The sequence below is a fragment of the Cricetulus griseus genome, chromosome 2 (assembly GCF_003668045.3).
Source record: "Cricetulus griseus strain 17A/GY chromosome 2, alternate assembly CriGri-PICRH-1.0, whole genome shotgun sequence".
In the NCBI taxonomy this organism is placed as follows: Eukaryota; Metazoa; Chordata; class Mammalia; order Rodentia; family Cricetidae; genus Cricetulus; species Cricetulus griseus.
Genome location: NC_048595.1, coordinates 198,815,448 through 198,821,575, shown reverse-complemented (window position 1 = coordinate 198,821,575; position 6,128 = coordinate 198,815,448).

Below are 6,128 nucleotides of genomic sequence, written 5' to 3'. Positions count from 1 at the left end.
TATTGACATTGTAATTTTTTTAAAAAAATTATAAGCAAGTTTAGATTTAATAGTTGTATAAAATATACACACAAGTACTCACTCATATGTGGATTTTAGACATAGAGTAAAGGATTACCAGCCTACAATCCACACTGCCAGAGAAGCTAGTAAACAAGGAGGGCCCTAAGAGAGACATACATGGTCCCCTGGAAAAGGGGAAAGGCTCAAGATCCCCTGAGTAAATTGAGAACACGGGAAGAGGGGGGAGGGAGCTATGATAATGAGAAGGGAAGAAGAGGAAGGATGCAGAGGACATGAGGGAGCAGAAAGGTTGAGTCAGGGGAAGAATAGAAGAAAGGATATGTGATGGGTAGGGTTTTAGTTGGGGGGGTGGTAGGGGAGGACGGGAGGGAAAAGGGAACTGGGATTAGCATGTAAAACAATCTTGTTTCTAATTCAAATTTTAAAAATCTGAAAAAATATACACATAAGAAGTTTATACCTAGTTTTACCAATTTGTGCATATTTTAGTAATATTATAATAAAAATGATTTGGATCAACATCATCAACCCACAGTAGTCTACCATTAACACCTTGAGCACATTAACACTGTTTACTTTAAATCGAATTCCTTCGCAGTTTAAGACTGCACATATTTTGATGGGCTGGGAGCAAAGACCTAATGAGAAAGTGGAAGTGCAGAAACAGCCTGCTGTGGTAACCGGGTCCCCACGCTGGGGAGGTTAATGGTTATGCTGGTTATGTTCTCTCAGCTCTTTGAAGACAGGCCGTTTCTTTCTTTGCTACTATGATTGTGTTGAACAGTCAGCTGCTGCTGTAACTGTCACCTGATGACCACTCTCCCCTCCTGCTGCAGCTGCAGAAGTGGTCCCTCTGTTGCATTTCCTTAAGGATCTTTGATACTGTGCCGGCATCCTGAGCTTCTGGAACCTTAGGCTTCTTGTCTCTCACCCAAACTGGTGTCCTCAAAGGACTTTTCACCTTCCATCTCTCCATGTTCTGTTGGTTCCTCTCCCCCCACCCCCATCCTCATTTTCAAACCCTTGAACCTGCCATTATCTGACCATGTTACATTGGGATACTCTCTTTAGAGCTATTTTTATGTTCACTCATATTCTCTTTAGATACTACATACTTAGGGTTTTTAAGTGGCAGGCAATGTTATATTTCATTTCCCTTTTAAAAGATTTGTTTTTCTACATTAATTTTGTGTGTACCCATGTGCAGATATGTGCTTGTGAATGCAGGTACCCACAGAGGCCAGAAGTATGGGATCTCCCTGGAGCTGGAGTTATAGGAAGGTGTGAGCCTCCAATGGACCTACTGGGAATTATCTTCTAGAAGAGTAGCAAGTGCTATTGACTGTTGAGGCCTATTTCTCCAGCCCCCACTTCCCTTTTAAAATAAGGTATAGGATACATTTTATATGCATGTTTATACTATGCAGTTAGGGAGTTTTAATGAGTGTGTAAACCACCACTACACACAAAGCTAACACTTTTATCACCCCCCAGTTTCCTTGTGTCCCTTTGGGAAGTTTTCAGGGAATATTTCTCCCTCCCCCTCTGTTTCTGTCTCTGTCTCTGTCTCTCTGTCTCTGTCTCTCTCTCTCTCTGAGTAAAGCTCTGGCTGTCCTGGAACTCTTTTGTGTAGACCAGATTTGCTTCAAACTCACAAATACCCACCTGTCTCTGCCTCCTGAGTGCTGGGATTAAAGGAGTGTGCCACCACACCTGGCTTCTTTAAATTTTTAAGAATGAATTAATTTTCCTATTATTGCAAGTTTGTTCATGGCATGTGTTTGGTGTGTGTGCATGCGTGTAGGTCAGAGGACAATGTGGAAGAGGTGGTTTTTTTCTTTTCACCTTTATATGGACTTCAAGGATAGAACTCAGGTTGCTACAATGGTCTAGCTAGCATCTTTACCCACTGAGCCATCTCATGAGGTCACCTGATCCCTTCTGGAATTACCTGTGTCTTGAATATTTAGATATTGTTCCTCCAGGTCCCTGGGCTTTCTTCACTTTTTATTCAACTTTATTCTTTGTCTTTTTTTTTTCCCAAGACAGGGTAGTACTGCTTGGCTTTAGACTCCTAGCAATCCTTCTGCCTCACCTCCCAAGTGCTGGGATTCCAGATGTTCTTTCTGCTGTTTGAATTTGGCATCTCTTTATGTTCACTGACATGTCTGTCTCAGTGTTTTGATTGAGTGCATATAATGAACTTTTAAAATTTCAGTTTAGTTTTAATCCTAGTTTTCTTTATTGCTATTACCATTTTTGTTTTGTTTTTTAGTTTCCATTTCTGTGCTTAGAGTTCTTAACAGTCCATTCACTACATCATATTTTCCTTCAATTTTTTGAGTATGGTTTTAATAACTGCTTTAAAGATTTTTCCTGTTAATCTAACATCTGGAACCACTCACAGCCCGTTTCTGTGGGCTGCTTTTCCCCTGAGTACAGTGCAGTTTAGTGTGTCATGGTATATGTAGTAATTCTGGTCGAAAATTGGGCCTTGTATATAATACATGATGGCAACTCTAGATTCAGTTATGTTCTTCAGGGGATCATTGAGGTTTGGTTGAGTAGGAGATCACCCTTGTGATGTACAACAACCCATAGCCTTTGTTCTATGGCTTCATATTCCTGCACTTCCCCTGGCACCTTGGGGATTCACCTGTTTCTATGTCATTTGGTGGTTAGCCAAGGATTTCAGCAGTTAGAGAAGTCCCTCTCTGACTTTCTTGCTTCTAAGGTGCCCTGCCTTCAGATTTTTGGTGCTTTATCTTTAACCTTTATCTTTGATACTTTAAGCCTAAAGATTTAATTTTTCAGAGCTGGGGAGACAGCTCAGTTGATAAAGTATCTGCCAGGTACACATGAGTTTGGATCTCCAGAACCCACATAAAAGCTGGTTGGGGGCATAAGCATCTGTAACCCTAATGCTGGTAGTGTCAGTGGAGGGGGGGGGGAGACATGAGGCTCTCCAGAGCCCATTGGTTAGCCAGTGTATCCAATCAGTGTGCCAGGTTCAGTGAGAGCCTTTGTTTCAAAAGATAATTTAAAGGGCCAGCAAGATGGTTCAGCATGTAAAGGTGCTGACAGCTTGGGTTTGATCCCTGGGACTTCCACAAGTTATTTCTTGACCTCCACACATGTGCTGTGGTGTACATGTATGCAATGCAAGCATGCACATGCATATAAATAAATGTATGTATGGTATGTATGTATGTATGTGTCTGTCTATCTATCTACCTATCTATCTATCTATCTATCTATCTATCTATCTATCTATCTATCTATCTAATCTATATGTTTTTGAGACAGCGTTTCTGTGTACATAGAGATCCACCTGTGTCTGCCTCCCAAGTGCTAGGATTAAAGCTCGGCTTAAATGTATTTTTCTTAAAGTTGGAGAGTGACAGAGGAAGATATCCTGTGTCAACCTCTGAACCTCCACATGCACTTACTCACATAAATATACATTACACATAAATTTATAATAATACAAACAAATATACATTTTAAAGATTCCTATTTTTGCCAAATGACTTTCTCATAGGTGGGATCTATATTTGGTTTAGAATGTATGCCTTTCCACTATTCAGGATCATATTTCTTTTTGGCATCTGTCTACTTTCTCGCTGGGTACTTTAGGGTCTCCACCACATCTGCATAGTTTAGCTTCTGGTGAGGGATCTGTGTAGTTTATGCTCACAAGTTTATAATTCTTCCATGGTTTTTCTGCTGCCAGTGTATTTCCTACAGGTTCTGTTTACATTTTCAGCCTTGACCCTGGCACTGTCAGCAGCTGAGACGGTGGCTTCCCTCCTCTTTCCAAGCTGTGTCTGTGAAGATTTGGTGTCACTTTCGACCCAGGAAGACAGCAACTCAAAAGTCTTACTCCTTATTCTGGTGGTTTTGAGATTAATTTTTCCTTCTTGCTTCTGCTTGATTTTAGATTCTCTCCAGGCTCTTAATAGTCTTTATTGTTGTTACTATATTATTAATTTTTTGGTTATCCTATATTTCATTGTTACATCTTTCATGACCATTTGAGTTGTCTGCTGTTTCTGAAAATTCTTCCCACTAGGCTCACAATTCTACTCTTTCTATTTTTCCATTGAAGCCCAAGTCAGTTCCATTTTTAGTTAAATCTGTCTTGTTTTATGATAGCCTCTGTGTTCTTCAAAATTAAGTCTTTTTATGAAAAACGCATTTGATCACTGTACAGATAGTTATGTCGAGTGAGGGATAATAGCTCATGCCTATAATCCTATCACTTGGGTGGCTTCGGAAGAAGAATCAGGAGTTCAAGGGCAGCCTAAGCTGCAGTCAGTTTGAGGCCCACTTGGAATATAACATGATACCTTACTTTAAAGGGAAAAAGAAATAAGGAAGGAATGGGGTAAGGAGAAAGTGAAAAGAAGACAGAACAGCAGGCAGGACTTGTGTATATCTAGTTATTTCAGCTCCTGAAGTTCTTGGGTGTCCAGTGGTGCTGCTTTTTCACAGTTATCTCTTTCAGCATTTTTCTAAGTAGTTTTTGGATGCAAACTACTGATTAGACATGAAGCCCTGATTTGAGTCTGCAGAGTTTTCTGTCTGCCTTTGCTTGGTGTTCTACGAATATCAGGCCAATTTTTGTGTTTGTCTCTAAGGCTAAGAGTTCCTGCCTGGGGCAGGTAGTAAACACATGTGTCCCCATCCTTCTTGAGGACTGGCTGGTGATCATATCCCCGAGGAGAGCTTTCTTCCTCCTGATGCCTGAGCGCCAGACTGATAAGTTATTTCTCTAGCCCTTCCCATCACTAACTACAGTATAACTTTAAGATTTTTTTTTTATGACATTCTATGATGGCAGGAAAAAGCCATGTCTTCAGGCTCTTTGTCATATAGGCACAAATCTCATTGATGAGGACAATGCCCTCATAACCAAGCCACCTCTTTTTATTTTTTTGTTTTTCAAGACAGGGTTTCTCTGTGGCTTTGGAGGCTGTCCTGGGACTAGCTCTTGTAGACCAGGCTGGCCTCAGACTCACAGAGATCCATCTGCTTCTGCGTCCCCAGTGCTGGGATTAAATGCGTGCGCCACAAACGCCGGGCACCAAGCCCCCTCTTAACACTGTAACATTGATGAGGAGGCTTCAGCATAGTACATTTTTGGGGCAAATAAACAGTCAAGCCATTGCATATGTCCATCTCTTCAGACACAGTTGCAGATTAGTCTTCTGGGAAGCTTTCTGTAGCTCCCCTGGGCAGAGTTCTTCCCCCCACCTGTGTTCCTATAGCACCCTGAACATACTACTTTCAGCATTCTCTCATTACATCCTAATGACATGTGTGTATATCACACTCTCCAGCAATGTGAATACCTTTCTGTTTGATTCTTCAGGGTCTGTTAATATCCCTCCTCCCTATCAGGGGCTATTTTTATCATCTGTTTGTGAAGCAGGCCAGTCTCCATCCTGTTACTGAAAGGAACAAGATCAGTTCATAGGAATCTGCCGTAATTCTTACAGAAACCAGAGAATCAAAAATATTCTCCACTCAGCCCTAAACGGATTTTCTTCTCCCTGGGGTTCACCATGTAACTTAGAGGCTTTAAAAGAGATAGTTTCTTAAGTGTGTTCCAAGCTGTCATGTTTTCCTCCTTTGATCCATGCAAAAAGCTTGCGATTCTCTGTTTTCATACCTGGATAAAGATATCTCCATCCAGTTCCTTCCACAGCTCTGGAGCTAGCACTATCTCTGAAGAAATTTCCAGCTGCCTCTCTGCTTCTTTCTTACAAAGAATGTGGGTTTCAGTGTGTGATTCTTTTCAATTTCTTAATTTCTTTTTGGATTGACCAATAATAAGGCCCCCCTCCCCCCAACTTGAAAAAAAATCAAATGCAGGCTCTCTGGAGGCATAGCGGTAAGAAGCCAATTACACCACGTTCCTACTTACACTTCTTCCTTGTTCCAACCCTCACCCACGGCTGTGGGGGCAAACTTTGTCTTGTTTTTGAGTGTAAGGGAATTTGTTATGAACAAAAAGCATTTTTCTGCACTCACCTGCTGGATATAATGAACAAAAGCCTAAGTGAAAGATCTAAATATTTAGCAAATGTAATCTCTGCCTC